Genomic DNA, 19,558 nt, shown 5'->3' on the forward strand with positions numbered 1-19,558 from the left:
TAACTGAAAGAGAAATAAAAATTAAGAGAAGAGAAGGACAGACTATTCAACTGAAGACGAGGACAGATTCCAACGAAAACAAGAATGTAAAACACATATGCACTTGAAGGCCAAACCATATAATCTAACAGCCCACACTAAATCATTTTGAACAGATAAAGAGCACACCATTACCCCTTAACATTAATCAGATTCCACTTAAAAAAAAAAAACAGTCATGGCAATGTAAACTAGAGGAAACCACAACTAAACAGACAAGCAACTATCATCTAGCATTAATCGAATTCGACTTAAACCATGCAGCGAAGACATGGTAAACTAACCTAAGTCTCAAACTAGCCATTCAACATTAATCCTATCAGCTTAAACAAACAGTCATGATCTTGTAGATCAAATAAAATCAACAACCAATATCGATATGTCGTATAATCATTTCGTCACATCTAAACCCAAGTAAATTACATTCATAACAAAGTAGGTTATTTAGAACAAATAGAGCAAAAGTGGGACAGTGCCGACGTGTTTTGGGTACAGTGAACTGGGTGTGGGAGGTACTTCTCGACTCACGAACAGATCCCAATCTCTGATAGAAAGTTTGTTTATTTTTTTAGCAATAATGTTGAAAAGGAAAAATCTCCTTTTTTTTGGCTGAGATCTTTATAGGTGTAAATCAACCTAGGGTTTTCGATTTGGGCGGGATTGAACCCAATTCAAAGTTGAGTCAACGAACGCCGGGGTTTGCTTCACGTGATTTGCTTCGGATTTATGCCCGAAGTGGATTGATTCTTTCTGGTCTTTGTGAAGCGAGAAATGGAAACCCTTTTCCTGTCAATCGACAGAAAGCTCAGACGTAGGGACAGTTTGTGTGGCAAAGCTGTGTAAGGTTAAAGGGGAGCTGGTATTTTAGCTGCAAAGGGAGAGGGAGATGAAGAAGAGAGAGGGGCTTGGTTTTCGTTTGAAGTAGCAGAATATTTTGCACGAAAATGGGCCATTGTTGAAGAAAATTGGAGCTTTGTTGAAAAAAGGAAAGAGGAGAAGACCCTGCTCTTGTTTCATCGTTAGGTTTAGGTAGTGGACATGTAGAAGTGTAACCACGTGGGCCGGGTCGGGTAATTTAGGGTAATGAAAGTGTAAAAGTTGGGCCGATCTATTCACGAATTGGGCTAGCTGTTTGGCTGAAAATATGGATCCTTCTTCCTTTATTTTAATTTTTTTTTTTGGGCTTCTAATTTAATAACTAGTACAATATATACTATGATAATTAGTGATTAATATGTAGAAAATAAAGGACTTGATAAAGTATAATTAATTTAATGAGTACAAAATCCGAAAATAAAATGATGACGAACCATTTTGGAATTTGTGATAAAGTAATGCTAGTAATAAAAATAAGAGTGAAAAATAAAGTGTTTAGCTCGTCAATAACTTTAGAAACCCAATGAATAAATAGGAATAAAGGAGGGACGAAATTGGGTGTCAACAGTTGCCGCACCCGTGTTGGATCCTCCAAAAATTCGCTACCTTTGATGATCCAACATTCACCCGTCGACGTTTTCTAAAAGACTGAACAACATAGGAGCTATTTTCATTTTATTCTTAACAAATAATAAGCAAAACTACAAAAAGAGAAAAACAAAATGCCGTATAGATTAAAGAATAAGTTGTAAAACATATCAATAACCTTTAGCAACTTCATCAATAAAATCCTTTAAATTCTTGTGTGAAGATCCACCTTCTTTCACAGCTTCTCTAGCCAGTTCTTTCCATTTCTTAGCATTATTTCTCATTTCTTCCCCTTTTTCCCCTCCATCCATAGCCGATTCAATGCACCTTTTCATTTCTTCACTCTCAACAAGACCATCTTCATTCACATTCACTCTCACTCCACTCTTCCACACATCTTCAATTTGCTTGGCATTTGTCATTTCACTACAAAAAAAAAGGTCTTAGCTACGGTTTATTTGGGGCAGTTTGATGAAACTGCCGCTATATATTTAGTTCCCAGTGATTGGCATGGCGGTTCAATAATAGCCATAAAATTATGTGATTTTCCGGCGGTCTATTTTCATTTCCCAGCAGTTTTATTAATTATAATTTTTCCGGCAGTTTATTTTGATTTTGTGGCGGTTTGGCCTTTTAAAATAACATTAATGTCGCTACAACTTAAATTACAACTTAATGTTTCTTACACTAAATGGACCCGACAACCTATTGACATTGTATTTCTACACACTTCCACGACTGCAAAGGTTCCACACTTCCACTATTATTTCTTCACCAACTCACTTTCTCACACTCTCTTCACCAACTCACTTTCTCAATTTCATACAATACTACTTCCGTAATTTTGACATACAATACTACTTCCGATTCCCAATATTAGCCGTTTTATAACAAATCTTAAATGTAAGTTTGACGATTTTGACGATTCCCAATATTCCGTAAGTGGAGTTTGACGATTCGAAAAGTTCTACAAATCTGAAAAGTAAGTTTATTTCTGCAAAGTTTTAATCATTTTGAAATCAGTTTAGCTAAATAAATTGCAGTTTAGCTAAATTTCTACAAAGTTCTCCAAATTTTGTGAAATCGGTAAATTGTTTCTTCAAATTTAGATTATTTTCCCTAATCTCTAGGGTTTTAAATCAGTTTAGCTTAATTAGGATCGATTCTTACTGCTAAATCAGTTTGCTAGGGTTTTAAATAGCTTAAATGATTATCTAGTGATTTCCCCAAATTTTAATGAAGTTTTTTGTACTGATTTCACCAATTTGCTAAATGCATGAAGTAATCTGTTGATTTTTGCAGTAATTGTTGCTTCGATAGGCTGTGATTTTCCCCAAATTGTAAGTATATTGTTAATTTAGGCCCTGTTTTGAAAATGCATGAAGTAATCTGTTGATTTTTGCAGTAATTGTTGCTTTGATAGGCTGTGATTTTCCCTAAATTGTAAGTATATTGTTAATTTAGGCCCTAGCTTGAGAATCTAAGTGCTCTCTTGTTAGTGTGTTTATTTTCATATTCTGTGTAATCTGTTGATTTTGGCGCTAGTTTTCTTGTTTGTGCTCCAAGTTCTTACTTGAATGAACCCTTCTTTCATGTCCTTCCTATAAAAGAGTCTTTGCTAAGGATAAAATGGAAATGCTAAAATTAAAACTTACTAAATATAGAACGAATAATTTTTTACTAGAAAGGAAGGTGAGATATAAATTGAGACAGAGAGAATAAAAAAGAATTGAACAGTACCTATGAGGAATATATTTGAGACAGCCCCAGACTACTTGTCCACCCATGGAATATCCAACAATATAAAATTTGGATCCCAATTCCAATTGATCAGCTAATTCCTCAATATCAACTACTATAGTGTGTTTGTTTTCTCTTCATTTTCATATTCTGTGTAAATTTAATGCAATCATGTTTTCTTGTTTGTGCTCCAAGTTCTTACTTGAATGAGTCAATTCCTTTCTCTTCTTATTTGTGCTCCAAGTTCTTACTTGAATGATCACTTAATTTTCTACTCCTTGTTCTAAGTATGCAAATTATCACAATCTCCGGATGTCCTTCCTTTCAATTCCAACAGTTTTTGTAAATGCATATATGCTTGTTTTGGTAAAATTGATTTATGTACTTTTGGTAAATTTTTTGGCTAATTCTGAAAAAATACAGTTGAGTCATCTTCATTGATGTGAGGGAGCTGTTCTTGATACTGTTTGAACCTTTGTCGATTTAGGATGGATAAGAGTTGATATCGAAGCCTCGTACTACACTTGAGTATAAGAAAGGGCTACAAATATTTTTAGACTTTGCATTTTCTAATGTGTCATCCGATAATAGGATTAAGTGTCCTTGTTCTAGTTGTGGGTTTAGACTATATCGACAAGAGAGAGGTATTCGATCATCTCGTTGTTCAAATTTTTCGGCGAGGTTACACTGTTTGGTTATTACATGGTGAGAAGGATGTAGGAGAAACTTGACCACTAGACATGAAAGTCAACATATTGAAGCTCGTGATAATCCAATGCAAGACATGGTTAATGATGTTTTCAATTTCGTGGACAACTTTGTTGACCAAGAACATGCCACATCTCATGGATCGAAACCGAAGGCGAAGATAACATGTTGCCTTTACTGATGGTCCAAATGATAAAGCTAAAGAGTTTTATGAGTTAATGAGGGATGGGGAACAAGAACTTTATCGTGGTGTGTGAAGTACTCAAAGTTGTCTTTTCTAGTGAGACTTTATCACATTAAGTGCATGTGTGGGATGAGTGATAAAGCCATGACGATGATAATAGAGTCGTTGTTGCATGATGCCTTTGAGAATGCAAAGATCCCCAAGTCATTCTATGAGGCCAAGAAAACTATTAAAAAACTTGGTCTTATTTATAAAAAAATACATGCATGTCCAAATGATTGTATGTTATATAGGGGAGCAGATAAAGAAAGACAAGAATGCAAGCGATGTAGCACATCTAGATGGAAGGTTAATTCTAAGAAAAAAATTTCCAGTGATCTTGAAGCAAATAAAAAGAAGACACCGCAACCTGCAAAAGTTCTTCGTTATTTTCCTCTAATTCCACGACTGCAAAGGTTGTTCATGTCTAGTAAGACATCTTCTGATATGAGATGGCATAGTGTTGATTGTCATAAGGATGGCTTATTGAGGCATCCAAGAGATGTTGAAGCATGGAAAAAGTTTGACTTCACATTTCCTGAATTTTCTCAAGATCCACGTAATGTCCGTCTTGACTTAGCGAGTGATGGGTTCAATCCTTTTGGACATATGAGCGCTAATCATAGCATTTGGCCAGTGGTTCTAATTCCGTACAACACCCCTCCGTGGGTATGCATGAAACGATCTAACTTCATCTCTCTCAATGATAATTCCGGGTAAGAGAATGCCCGGAATGATATTGATGTTTACTTACAACCTTTGATTGATGAATTGAAGGAGTTGTGGGATGGTGTTCGGACCTTTGATGCTTTGTCAACCGAAACTTTCAAAATGAGAGCAAAGATTGATGTGGACAATTAGTGATTTTCCGGGATATGGTATTTTGTCCGGGTGGAGCACGTATGGTAAGTTTGCTTGTCCCATGTGTAATATCGATACCATACCCTGTCGACTTCAACATAGTAGAAAATGGTGCTTTATGGGCCATCGTCGGTTTCTAAATGTTGGTCACAAGTTTAGATTGGCCAAGGTCCGATTTGATGGTACGGTTGACAAACGAAATCCACCGTACAATTATCGGGCTCGTACATTTTAAGACAAGTTGAGAATCTACATGTTTCCTTTGAAAAATGCCAATAATCGAAGTTAATGGGAAAAAAAGAAGACGTGGGAAACGAGAATATCCAAAGTGATTATCCACGGTGGAAAAAAAAAGAGTATATTCTTTGAACTTCCGTATTGGGAGTTTAACTCATTGCGTCACAATCTTGATGTAATGCATATTGAGAAAAATGTGTGTGACAATGTGATAAATACTTTGCTCAATGAAAACGGAAAGTCAAAAGATCACGTTAATGCTCGAAAAGACCTACAATCAATGGGCATAAAATCCGATCTTTGGCACGATGAGCATGGAGATTGTCCCTCTCGTTTATTTTTACTATGACAAATGAACAGAAAGACATTTTTTTAAGGACTTTAATGAATGTGGTTGTTCCAGATGGTTACTCAAGCAATATCTCGAGATGTGTTGATGTGAAGCAACGAAGATTATTTGGGTTGAAAAGTCATGATTGCCATATTCTTATGCAGCAACTATTACCGATAGCGTTGAGAAACGCATTACATGGCTTAGTGTCTGGGTTATAGCCGATCTTTCATCATTTTTGGCAGTTATGTTCTAAAGTGTTGAATCCCATGGACCTTGATAACCTCTAAAATCAAATCATTCTCACTTTGTGTCATTTAGAAATGATATTTCCTCCATCTTTCTTTACTGTCATGGTTCACTTAGTTGTTCATTTAGTTGATGAAGTGAGACGTGGTGGCCCGGTACATTATCGATGGATGTATCCTATAGAAAGGTAACCTTATTTTGCTAAGTTATTTATCCACTTTGTTTAGCTATATAAGTTGCATTGTCTAAGTCAGTAATTGTTTAATCACACAGGTTCTTGGGGCATTTGAAGTCTTTTGTACGTAATATGGCGTAATATGGCGCAACCTGAAGGCTCAATTGCTGAAAGTTATTTGGCAGATGAAATTCTAACATTCTGCTCAAGATATTTTGAAGATGTCGAGACAAGAATGAATAGGCCGAGGCGTGTGGATGATAAACCTGATGATGTTGGATATCATGAAAAGGAAACTATGTTCCCAAAAATTGGCAAATCAGTAGCGGGTTCATATTTTAAGCTACCACCAATGCAGAAGCTACAAGCACATCGTCATGTGTTAATTAATTGTCCATAGAGTTGACCCATTTATCCAAAGTAAGTAAAATTAAATGCAATCTAGTAGATTTTTGTGTGTGTGTGATTTTATCTAGCAAGTAGCCAAGTAGTTGTGATTTTATCATAATTATATGCAAAGCTGTTTTCATTTCTCTACGCTCTCTATTTTCTTATCACCGACTCTTATAGCTACCGTTGTCGCTAACCGTTTTTCCTACCCATTCATTCTTGTTGCTTTGATTTGTGCTATTTAATTCACCGAAAATTAATCTAACCAACCTTGACTAATTACGAAGTGGGATTCCAATTGTACTCCATATTTTGTTAACTTATTTTCTACACAGGGAATTTAGGACAGAAACAAAGAGAAGGTTAAGAAGTCAAACTCGGCCGGAATCTACGATAGATAAAATTGTGCACAAAGAATTTGTTGACTGGTTTCAAAAGCGAGTAAGTGAAAGTTATGTCATTTTTGCTTCCTACTTTGGAGATTTAATCAATCATGAATTTATATGGCTCATTTTCAATGCCAGATTTTGAATGACGTCAAACGAGCATTCCGGGGAACTTAGGTGGCTTGCGGTTGGACCACTTGAAGAAGCTAAGAGATTTACTTCATACAATGTCAATGGGTTCAAATTTAGAACTCTATCACGAGAGCGAAGGGGTATCGAAAACTCAAAACTCGTGGAGTATTTGGTACATTTGATACTAGAAGTTATGCAAGCAACCGTGACAACAATATGGTAGTTGGAGGTGTTCCGTATTACGTAAAATTGGTGGACATAATCGAATTGAACTACAATGGTCAATTTACAGTTACATTGTTCAAGTGTCAATGGGCTAATACCACTACTGATAGAGGCATAAAAAAAGACGAGTTGGGTTTTACGAGTGTTAATTTTTCCCATTTGATACATCTTGGTGATCGGGAAGAGCATGAGTCAGTATATATTGGCATCACGGGCCCAACTTGTATATTACGTTGATGATGAAAAAGAAAAACGATTGGAGTCTTTGTTGTTCATCTAAAACCAAGAGACTTGTATGACATGGGAGAAGAAACAGAAGAAGAGTCCATTTATGATGTCATTTCTTCTTCACAAGAAGATCTGGGTAGTCGGTTTCTGATGGCGATCAATATTTACGATTGACAAGGGATGAAAATAGAAGATGAAGATAAATATTATTTAGAAATATGACTTCTAGATTTAAAATGTTTTAAATGAACACTGCTTCATCCAAACTGTTTGTTGCATATTTAATTAGAGTTCCTCCACCTGTATAATAGGCTTCTGTCTTGACACTTGATGTTAATTTTGACTTCATTTTTCTCTATTAAAGTCTCTGCTTTTTAATTGGTTGTTGCTAAAATTATGTGTTACTAACTTTCTGCCTATATTTGCAGCAATGGCTAGGCCAAGAAGGTTCAAGGCTACACCACTTGATACGAGATCACTTCGCAAATTCTCATGAGGTTAGGTGTAAACGCTTTAAGGTTGCACCACTGAAGCCGGTTCTGCATCAAAAACTTGTCTTGGAGCTCATTACGGTGCTTCGTTGTCTAATGGTAGTGATCATGTTAGCATGCCACCGACACATGGGCCTAAGTATGCTTCGTCCGAATCTAATTCATCGGATGATGATGATGTCCCCTCCTACTTCTAGTGAGACTACGCAAGTAAGAAGAAGAGCTATTGGATTGTCAGTCTTATTGGTAAGCATCGTTACTACTCTTGTATTTTCGATTTGCTTGGCAACAATATTATTTAAAGTATGACAATTTTTGTTCTAGATGAGGGTGGTACCATTACAGAAGGAAAGAGGTGCGAGATATTTGGTCACTTCCTACGGGTAAAAGGATTATCATCCCGTGCAATGAGCTTAGCCAACCAATAGATGATGCAGGTGGTCTCTTGGGTGGCTTCATGGGAGATTTAGGGTCTGACTTTTCTAAATTTCCTATGTGTTACAAGTCATGGCGTAAGGTTCCAGTTAACTACAAGAATAGCGTATATGACGACATTATACAGGTGCACTATTATTATATTTTTTTTCTGTTGAAATAACTATTTATTTCTCCTAAGATGGAGTATGTTTCCGGAAATTCCTGAAATATGGAATGTCTGAATAGAAAATGATAAATTCCAGTAACTTGAATATGAAAACAGTTCAATTTCTTTCTAAGTTCAAGTAGTCATTACAAATACAGACATTGGTTACTGACTTTTTGGATTTTTGTGTTTGTTTATACTTGCACTAAGAGAATTGTTTAAAGCTGTTTTGTTATCATTGTTTTCTGCTTTCTTTTTACCTAACTTTTGGTCCCATCTTTGTTTTGTTATTTGTAGTGTGTTTGGCCTTTTCTTTCTCCCAATGACTTATAATAAATCATGTCAAATAATAGATGAAGATAGATGTCGACTTGTTTAATGATATATTGTCTTATGCGAAGAAGATTCTTGTGGAGGATGGTCGATTAAGAGACTACATGATGAAGAGTATTGGAAAGACATGGAAAGATACTAGATGTTCTCTCTATCATAGCTTTTATAAAGAGTCACTGACTTTTGAGGAAAATGTTGCAAGACGTCCCGGTGGAATTGATCTTGACCGGTGGACATGGTTTCTTCAATACCGCAAGGATAAGAAAACACAGGTAACATATTATTTGGTGAGTTCTTTAAGCTTCAAATCTCAAACCAATAGAGTTTGAGGTTTTGAACAGGGCATAATATGCACAAAATTGCTTCAGCTCACAGTTGGCAATTCCACTTCTGCGTGCAGCCACAAAAAGCAACCAGCAGGCCCAACACTTTAATTTTTGGTTTAGATGGTTATTCTTACTATTTGGTCTAGGTAAATGTTTATGTAAACATTTCTCCTCTTATTTTCCTTCTAAAACCCACCTGTGCACACACCAAACTCCCCCGTCCTTTAGCTTAAACCCAAACCTTTACCTTATCTGTTGGACAAAGGGATTTTTTTTCCCGAAAATGTTGTTGCATATATTAACTGTTTTATCCTTATCTGTGTTTGTTGTGGAGTGTTTAGACCCTGCATTTAATGATGATGTTATGGGTTTAATTGTTTTCAAAGCTGAAAAGAAAAAATTCAACTATGGCTTTTATTAATTCTTGGTTAATACAAGTGCAGAAGATGTGCTGCACGTCGAAAATCGACGGAAGCAAACTTACACACACACACTAATGGTTCAAAAGCTTACGTAGGAGAAAAGTCGAAGAGGTTTGTCAATTAAAAAGCTCAAGTTATTTGTTTCCTGTTCTTCAAATTTTTCATGGTCTTATAGTTTTAAATATATGATTGTGGTCATGATAATGTAGGAGTGTAAACGTGGGAGACCAATGAGTAGAGGAGAGTTGTGGCCCTTGACTCACAAAACGGAAAGACTCGACATATATGAATGAAGCAGCCAAGCTTATTGGTGTAAGTAATAATTGATCAATTTTCTTTATATACCTAAAATAAAAATTCTTATTTAATGGTTGATACTAAATTTATGTAGGAGCAAATAGAGAGGATTGAAAGTCAGGATAGCGTGTCAAAGAAAATTTAATTTGATTCACTTGCACAAGTGTTAGGAAAGGAGCACGGCGGTCGGGTTCGAGGAGTGGGTTATGGGGCGACACCTACTCAAGTGTTTGGCCAAAATGCCTATCAATTTAAGGGTGTATCTTCAACACAAGCTAATCGAGATCATGAAATGGAGGAGATGAAGTTGAAGATGCGGAGCTTCAATCCGTGGTGGAAAGTGAGAGATCTAGAAGGCGTGCTTCGAGAACTTTCTAACAAGATATATAGTCCAACAAGGAATGGAATTGCCGCCGAGTTGGGCTGATATGGATAGTCCGCGACGGTATGTTTTTACCTCCTCTCTCTGCCTATGCTGCTTTCTGGTAATTGATTCTTTGGCAACCATTAGAGTTCTAATATATTGTTTTGTTTGGTATATAGCAATGACAATTGAAAAATCTTGATACATTGCTACTTTTGTGTGAATGTATTATACTCTTTAAACTTTGGAAAACATTTGAATTTGTGTGCTGCTTGTGAAATCAATATGCGTCTGTCAAGTTAATCAGTTCACTATATCAGCCTCATCTATTTATTTTCCTCTGTTGCTAGTTCTAGGTGGAAATGGAACTAGCAACAGCGGGAAAAAAAAGGTCTACTCCTTTGGCTTTTTGTGAAGGAATTTTTAAGTTGGTGCTTCAAGAAAAGGACAAGGTCAAATGAAGGTTTTATTTACATGGTTATAAGATTTAAATCATGTGGATGGTTTTGAAATTTGCAAATGGGAATGGTGAGAAGCAAGTAGTAGTAAAAGTGAAGTGGCAGCTGCAGTAATCACCATAATCTTTTCTTCTACCTTTTCTTAAAAATTAGTTGCCTTTATTGAAAGTGTTAAACTTTGTGGTACTCAAGTAGTAGGTTATTCTTTATCCGAAAAGTGTTATTCCTTATTGTTCTTATTTGTTTTTAATGTTTATATTTTCAGCATCAAAATGTGCCAAGACCATCTTCCTCATCCAAACGTTGAAACCCTACGATGCTAATCATGTTGTTCAATGGATTTTGCTTATGGATTTCAGTTCTAATTTTGTTAGCAATGAAATTATTTTTCTGGAACTGTGGATTTTGCATCAGTTTATCATATTTTAGTTCTTATATCAGATTTTGGTTCTTATATTTTGCCTCTGTGCCTTTTATTGAGTAGTCCAGATTTTATGTCTTGTGATCAGATCTTTTGTTATATGACCAGAAAGCTCTTTTAATTGCAGTGAGCTATATATTTTGCAAAAGTTCTTTTTCTATTTAATTGCTATGTTGGTTATAGGTTGGATTATGTAAAAATTAGGCAAATTCTACAGAATGAAATGGGGTTAAAGTGCAACAAATTGAATTGCAAATTGCCGGAAAATCGTATTTTTAGTTTTATGGGTTTAACCGTCGTAAAATCAACCTAAACCGCTGGGAAATCGTATATCAGTTACAAACTGCCGCTAAACCTAACAAAACCGCCGGGAAATAGTAGCTCACTTACAAACCGTCGCTAAACATAACCAAACCGCCTCTGTTTAGTAATTTGCTGCGGTTATTCCAGCTGTTATACTAACCCGTCGGAAAAGGGTTTTCCGACCCCTTATCGTGCGACGAGTCTAACTCGCCGCTAATTTTATACTGCGGCAGTTTGAACCGTCGCAAAATAAAGGAACAAACTGCTGGGAAAAAGCGTTTTTACTGTAGTGTTTGATCAGTCCATTGAGGAAACGCCACGACCGGCACTCCACAAGCTAAGCTCTCCAAAGCCGAATTCCATCCACAGTGCGAAACAAAACATCCCAGAGAGGGATGTCTCAAAACTTCGAGTTGCGAACACCATGGGACAATTTTCCCTATTTTTTCCAACTCTTCAATACAATCAATCTTTTTCTCATTTTCTTTGTCTTTTTCATTTTTTTTTCATTATCCACAAAAATGGCCTCCCTATTTCTATCAAGCCTTTTGATATCTCCTCCATTTGACTTATTGATGGATTTATTAGACTCCCAAATGATATATAAACAACACTTGAATTGGGCTTTGTGTTTAACCATTCCATATAATCATTTGATTTCTTAAAAAGATCAGCACCAAAACAAGAATCCAAAGGGTCATTTCCATCTAAAAAAGCACTAGGAATTAGCGGTCCAATTCCATAAAACTTGTAACCTTCAATTGCTTTGAGTGCCTTAGGCTCTAATTCATCAAATGAATGCACAAGAATTTTAGGATTAATTTCAGCATCCAATGTGTCTATTAATTCTTTGAAAGGGGGAAGTGCAACTCTAAGGCTTCCTTTTGCACTTGATGGAAGTAAAAATGAAGGAAGATCTTTAGTTTTCAATAGTGGAAGACCTGGAAGTTGAATGGACCAATTTGGATCAATGGATTCGTTAGCCATTTGTTCTTCATAACCATGAAAGTGAAAATAGTATATGTCCAATATTGTAGCTGGTTGTGTCCAAAGGAGAGCAGAAGGGATGTTAACTTCACGAGCGACCTGTTGAGACATACTATATAATTAAATAATTGAAAATGTGCTATCTTTAATAGTTTAAGGTTTTAGATGAGATGATCCTACATTTCAATAGTATCGGACAGGAGATCTTGGGTTCAAATGTGAGAGGACATGCTGAAACATAATATATTTAAAAAATTATAGCACTTTTGGCCCACCGTTATTGGTAAATTATGATTTTAGTCACTGTGATATAATGATTAAGCATGTATATTTAACCTTCGAGCAACAAAAATGTGTCTTCTGGATCCCTTTATGCAGCAAATATGTTATACATACTTAGACTACATTCAGAAGTATATTGCCCTCAAACATTGTGTAATAGTACAAACTTAACATTACACGTGGATAGTTAAATGGTGTAGCAATCAATAATCTGGTAAATGTATTAAGAGTAAAAGTGAACCGCTCAATCAATTGAAGGTTCAATATGCTTAATCAGATATCATAAGCACTAAAAGTCATAATTACCAATAATTGAAAAATTTAAATACTCTTATCCATAAATAATAACTTAAGTCATACCTCTGCTGCCCAAGGAAGAAAAATGGAGTAAAGAAGGCAAGTTATAGGACTTCCATTTTCAGAGCAATTGAGAATAATCTTTTTCACAGTCTCACTCCCACATTTACGAAGTTGTGACATGTACAATTTAGGGTCTTTTGAATGATCAAAACCATCATCAAATCCATCAGAAAATGGAACAAAATTCATCAACCCCTTTGGAAAATTAGCAATGGATTTTTCATCCATAAGGCTTTGGGCATAAATGCTTGTAGAAAATGTCACTTGTATGCCCATTTTGACAAGATTTTTGGCAAATTGAAGTGCTGGATTAATATGCCCTTGTGCTGGAAATGTTGTTAAAATGACATGGGGTTGCACCATATTTTCTTTGCCTAGTGAAAACAATAAAGATCTTGGTTTAGTACTTGTATTTTTTTATTGGTTTTGTATTGTGGTGGATAGTTGATTTGCTCAAGAAATATATATAACACATTACACCTTGGTGGATGGTGGAGGGTGGCACATTTGTCTGTGGAACGGGGAGTGCAACTACCATTACTTGGAGAGTACAAAGGAACCTTTTTGCGTGTGTAATAATTAATGACAAAACCATGGAGCTTAAAACTCAAAATTGACAGTTTGATAAAGCAATTGGAATATAAAAAAGAAATAGGTAAATTAGCAAATGTGGTGTCTAAATTTTCTATCTTATACACTTTCGTCCCATAGGTACTTATCGTTCGAGCCTGAAATAAAAAAACTTGTTTTGTTAAATGAAAGTTCAATGCAGAACAAATCTTCATTACGCATAATTATCTCCCTTCGATTGGTTAACTCTCATATCCTTAGGGCCCTTTTGGACAAGGATTTTTTTTTTTTTTTTTGAAAAGCCAGTTTGATTCTGCAATGTATCAAATTTTTACTCCAAACTTGAAAAGAAGTTTTTCAAATCTGAAAAAGTGGTACAGAGCAGTTTTTCAAGTTAAAAAGATTCTCGGAAAACTTCAATATTTTCAAGTGAAATGCATGTTCAAACACGATTTCAATTTTCAGAGTTTTTTTTCAATTTAACTTCAAATACTAATACTTTTTTTTCAATTTAACTTCAAATACTACCTTCTTCTTTTTCCAAATATAATTCAGCTCATGTCCAAACGCCTACTAAATATTAAAATGAATGCCTTTTGATTAATTCTTGTCCGAATTTCGTAGCCGTCCTCCTCATATTTTCCCTTTCTCTTCACCACTCAAGAACATTTCTATGCACGTACGTTAGTATCATCAATTCATTTTTTAATACTAGCCTTACTCCTGTCTTTTCCACACATAGCCGAATTCAAAATTAAAAATTGATGGGTTCAACATTTAAGGTTAACACCTGATCTAATTCTATTTTTCAAAGTATGAATCAAAATTTAGTATACTTAATTATGTAAATTTTAGTGATTTATACATATTATATATTTATATTTCGTGTGAAAGATATTGCGTTCAGTTTCTCCATCCACCTTTGTCCCCATCTTAGCATTAGTGCCTTGATATATTCAATGCCGAATTCATCCACATTGTGTGACAAAACTTCCCTAATAATAATTATTAACAACTATAACCCTACTTTTTTCAAGAAGAACAAGTTTTTTCGACTTAAAAACTTTAATTTCACTATCAGGTCCCTTTAACAAATGCCAGAAGTCTTAATACAAATGACAAACTAGAACAGCCAGATCTTGTTATATTATATTATTGAGAAAACCAAAGACCATTTCCATCTTGAAGAAATAGATCGAATCAAGAAATGCTTAAAAGTATTATTATGAATGACAAATTGGATAAAATATTTAATTTCTTTTCATTGATCGATGAAACCAAAGACCATTTTAATCGTGTTATTTGAACTAGACTAGATGGTTATTCTTGTAGTGTTGTCCACTTTTTCAAAATTACACCCTGCATATTAGTTTTGATTTTAGAACTTCATCAGTGGTCTAACTCTGAAAAAGTCGCGAATTTCCAAATATTGTGACACAAATGTGACTATTTGCGTAAATCATCAATTTTAATCTGCCTAGTCGCTTAACCATCCATTTGATACTATTTCAGTAAAAACTTAAATGCATCAGATGTTTATACTAAATTATGCTAAATTATGTATCATGAATTTATGATTAAGTGATTTAATGAGGTGATACTTGTAATTAACTATGAGTGAGAAAAGTACATGTACAAAATATCTATAATTCATCCATTCGTTTAGTGTAAACATCTGATGATTAAGTTTTTGCCTTGACACCCTTATATATATAACCGTTCAGTCCAACTTGATTACTAGATCTTATCAACTTCAATCACAAGAAGCTTACCTTCCATTACATTCCTTTAGTGCTAAGTATCATAATTAATACTCTCTTCATCAACATTAATCAAGAATGAAGAAGCACCATTTCCTTGTTCTCTCTTTGCCTGCACAAGGCCACAAAAACCCCACTCTCCAACTAGCCAAGAACCTTGCACGCGCTGGTGCACGCCCCGCCTTTGTCACTACCGTTTACGGCCTCAAGCAAATGAAAAATCACCCAACACAAGACGGGTTATTCTATTCCTCGTTCTCCGATGGGTACGATGATGATAGTTGGATTTCGAACAGACACAACGATTGAAAGAAAAACGGAACGAAAAACCTCAAAAATCTCATTCGAAAATTTTCCAACGAGGGTCACCCCGTTACGTTCTTGATATACACAATTCTCTTACCATGGGTTGCATTGGTGGCGCGTGACTCGCACGTGCCGTCAGCTTTGCTTGTCATTCAGTGTGGTACTGCTTTTGCAATTTATCACCATTTATTCAATTCCACCAATGGAGTTTATAGTTCTGTTAGTGATATTATGGTTACACCCTCGTTTCCCATTGTATTTCCAGAATTACCCTTATTTTCATACAATGATATTCCTACTATAGTTTTACCTAATTGTCCTCACTCTTCAATCATGATACCTATTATGAGAGAAGACATACAAAATCTTGAAAATGATCCAAATTCTTGTGTTCTCATCAACTCGTTCAACGCATTAGAAGAAAAATCCATGAGAATTATCGATAAAATGAGGATATTTTCAGTTGGCCCTTTGGTTCCTTCTGCTTTTTCTGATGGAAAAGATCCTAAAGACAAGTCTTTTGGATGCGAATTATTTGATAAATCCGAGAAAAACTATCATCAATGGTTGGATTTGAAACCCGAGGGCTCAGTTGTGTATGTATCATTTGGGAGTTTAGCAGTGTTAAATGCAGAGCAAGAAGAAGAAATTTTGCGCTGATTATTGGAAAGTGAAAGGCCATTTGTATGGGTGATGAGAAAAGGGGAAGAAGAAGGACAAAACAAGAATCTTGAATATGATGATGTTGTAAATGAGAAATTAGGTTTAATTGTGCCATGGTGTTCACAAATGGAGGTACTTTTTCATAAGTCAATAGGGTGTTTTGTGACACATTGTGGATGGAATTCGACTTTAGAAAGTATGGTAAATGGTGTGCCTATTGTGGGGTGTCCACAATTTTCTGATCAAACAACAAATGCCAAAATGGTGGAGGAAGTTTGGGGGATAGGAATAAGAGCAAAAGAAGTGCAAGGAATTGTAAAAAGGGAAGAGTTGAAGAGGTGTTTGGAAATTTTGATGGGAAATAAAGAGCAAGGGGAAGAAATTAGAAGGAATGTGAAGAAATGGAGTGATTTGGCTGTGGAAGCTGTGAAAATTGGAGGGTCTTCACATGATAATTTGAAGAAATTCATAGAGGGTTTGTGAAGGATTTTTGTACGTTAAAGTGTAATAAAAAATTTACACTATTAGGTCATCAAGATGATATTTCGTGTGTTTTATTTTATTTTGTGGACACGTGCGTTGCACGTGTATCCTATGCTAATCAGTATAAACTTTTTTAGACGATATAAATATATTAAAATATGTTTGCAATGAGTTACATTAAATTTAAAGGGGGAATTACAAGCTCAAATTGATGAATGGTGAGCTATTCGACCTTAAGTTGATTAGATATCATTTAACAACTAAATTTAGTTACATAAATACAATTGTCATACCAAATATTCAACTTGATAATTATCTTGCTTTTTTATGTTTGAACAACATATAGTCTACATGTGAATGGGAGCAACATCGACTATAATTGCAAATACTTCACGTATAAACGATTAGTCTTGTATTTAAGAAATTTTAGTCTTTTTCCCTTCATAGTTGCCCACATATCAAGAAGTTGTTGTAGCTATCCAGAAATTCGATTGACATATGACTCCTGTGTTAGTTAGTATACTTAATTGTTAGAGGTATATCAAAAAAGTCTTTTTCATATCATATTTTCTTGTACATAAACCAATTATCTGATCCAAAATTATGACTCCTTTCATGTGTAAATTTGACAAAAGAATATTAGTCACAACGCACATATAAATAATTATATAACAAAATAATATAATACGATAATCCTGTTTCGAATCTAACAACATTAGCACTCAGTACAAACTCTGTAAAACAGAAGATAACAAAAAAAAAAAAAAGTATCCAAACAATTTTTAAAAGTTCTATAACGTGGAGAGTTTTGCTCGGTGAAAATATGCATAAACAAGAGCAGAGTTTCAGGAACACTCGTGATTAAATAACAAAGAAAACTAAACTTACCTGATAAAACTATAACTTTTCTTTACTGTTGCTTCTAATGATGATGGTTATACATTTTACTATCTTGTAGATCCTTTCTATAAGCTCAAAGTGATGAAAATTTGCTTGCCAATCTTGATCATTTTCTTGGACAGATAAAGATAATTAATTAGCAATTTATTTTGATAACATAATGGTTTTTGAAACGGTTAAATCACCAAAAATTTATCAAACATATTCACTTAGCCATAATTTGGCACTGAATAGGATCATATCGCATTAAATGTCTTCACTCCATTTTCCAATTCTTTTGCAGGAAACACGTTCACTTAGCCATATTTTGACACTTAATAGGATCCCATTAAACGTCTTAACTCCATTTTCCAATTCATTTGCAGGCTTAAGGACTTAGGTTGTCATAAATATTTTTTTCTTCATTCCCACATTTACTGTAATGGCCATCTTCATTGCCTAATTCACACGTCAAAAGTAAGTGTGCACGTTAAGAATTTTAAATTACTCATAATGAATAATGAATAATGAATAATGAAAGCACATTTTAAAGATTGATATTAACCGTATATATCTACAATAGATTGTGGAAGATGAAAGTGATTCTAAATTTAATAGATTACACTAAATGGCATTAACCTACCTGAAACATCTTTGTAAAATTTTCTAATCAAAACAATCGGTTCACATTTTACATTTAATATGTGCTATACAATTTATTATATATTGAAATGTAAATTTACACGTTAGTACAAAAGTATTATACGAATAGTTTTGAAGTGAAGGGTAAAATGATCGTTCAACATTTGATGGGCTTTTTCGTAATTCAACTTTTGACATAGGAGCTTTCCACTTTAATATAATATGATATGACGTTCTTTTCTTTTTGATCTGTTTCAATAGATATCCTATTACATTTCTATATTTAGAAACTCTTTAATTCTAAACATTTCATTTAGTGACATCTCTTATAGTTACAAAAATATCATGGCATGTTAAAGATTGCAAGTTCTTCCCATGATAATCTCAAGAAACTATTGGAGGGGGTTTGTGAAGAATTCTTATAAATGTTGACAGTGTCTTTCATGCACATATTTATCATTAATCATGATCACGTGATATGTATTCTTAAATTTTAACTGCTAAAATTAAATTGCATGATTTGATGAAAAACGTCAAGTGCGGATAATTTTATCCTATGTTTTGCGTGTTTATAGGCAAGGCAAACCAAGTGACAAATGCTATTGTATGGCCTACATATATGTATCGAAGGACACGTTGCTATATGTAATCACCTTTGTTACAAATACTAGACGTTTAAGATTGCCCAATGCTTAGGATTATATAGTGTATTTATGTATATGTAGTTTTGTACAATTGTAAAGATTTATGTTTTGGATAGTGATTGTGTGTGTGTATATATATATATATATATATTTTATACTGCTAATAAACATACCTAAATTTGCTCTGTCGATGATGCATATATATATATATATATATATATATATATATATATATATATATATATATATATATATATATATAGATACATAAACACACATGCTATTTGTTTATTAAGTGGAATTATGTGACCATGATAAAACAGTGGAAAGTAAAAGGAGTGTAAAAGTGATACGTGCCAAAAACATAATTAATACTTGCCACTCGAAATGACATCATCAGTTCTGATGCAATATTTATGAGCAGGGGCAAAATAGGGAAAGTACGAATATATTTAATACTAAGCTACAATAAAACTCTACTTTTAACTAATGGAATTATTCAATGGCAAGTGTTTTGACCAAATTGCCCTTGGTTGCCCTTGGTCGACGATCCACTTCTTCAACTCATGCTTTTATATAATTTAGTTTTGAAAAAG

At 34.5% G+C, this 19,558-nt stretch overlaps 1 long non-coding RNA gene and 2 pseudogenes across 1 annotated transcript in view; 2 read left to right on the plus strand and 1 right to left on the minus strand.

The window, feature by feature from the left end:
* The window catches only part of LOC132040236 (uncharacterized), a 99,734-nt gene that overhangs the window by 40,337 nt on the left and 39,839 nt on the right, over positions 1 to 19,558 (plus strand). The gene's annotated exons all lie outside the window — the stretch shown is intronic.
* On the minus strand, positions 1,570 to 13,449 carry LOC132040019 (UDP-glycosyltransferase 75C1-like; annotated as a pseudogene).
* On the plus strand, positions 15,424 to 16,797 carry LOC132039805 (phloretin 4'-O-glucosyltransferase-like; annotated as a pseudogene).

This window comes from Lycium ferocissimum, chromosome 12 (assembly GCF_029784015.1).
Source record: "Lycium ferocissimum isolate CSIRO_LF1 chromosome 12, AGI_CSIRO_Lferr_CH_V1, whole genome shotgun sequence".
Taxonomy (NCBI): domain Eukaryota; kingdom Viridiplantae; phylum Streptophyta; class Magnoliopsida; order Solanales; family Solanaceae; genus Lycium; species Lycium ferocissimum.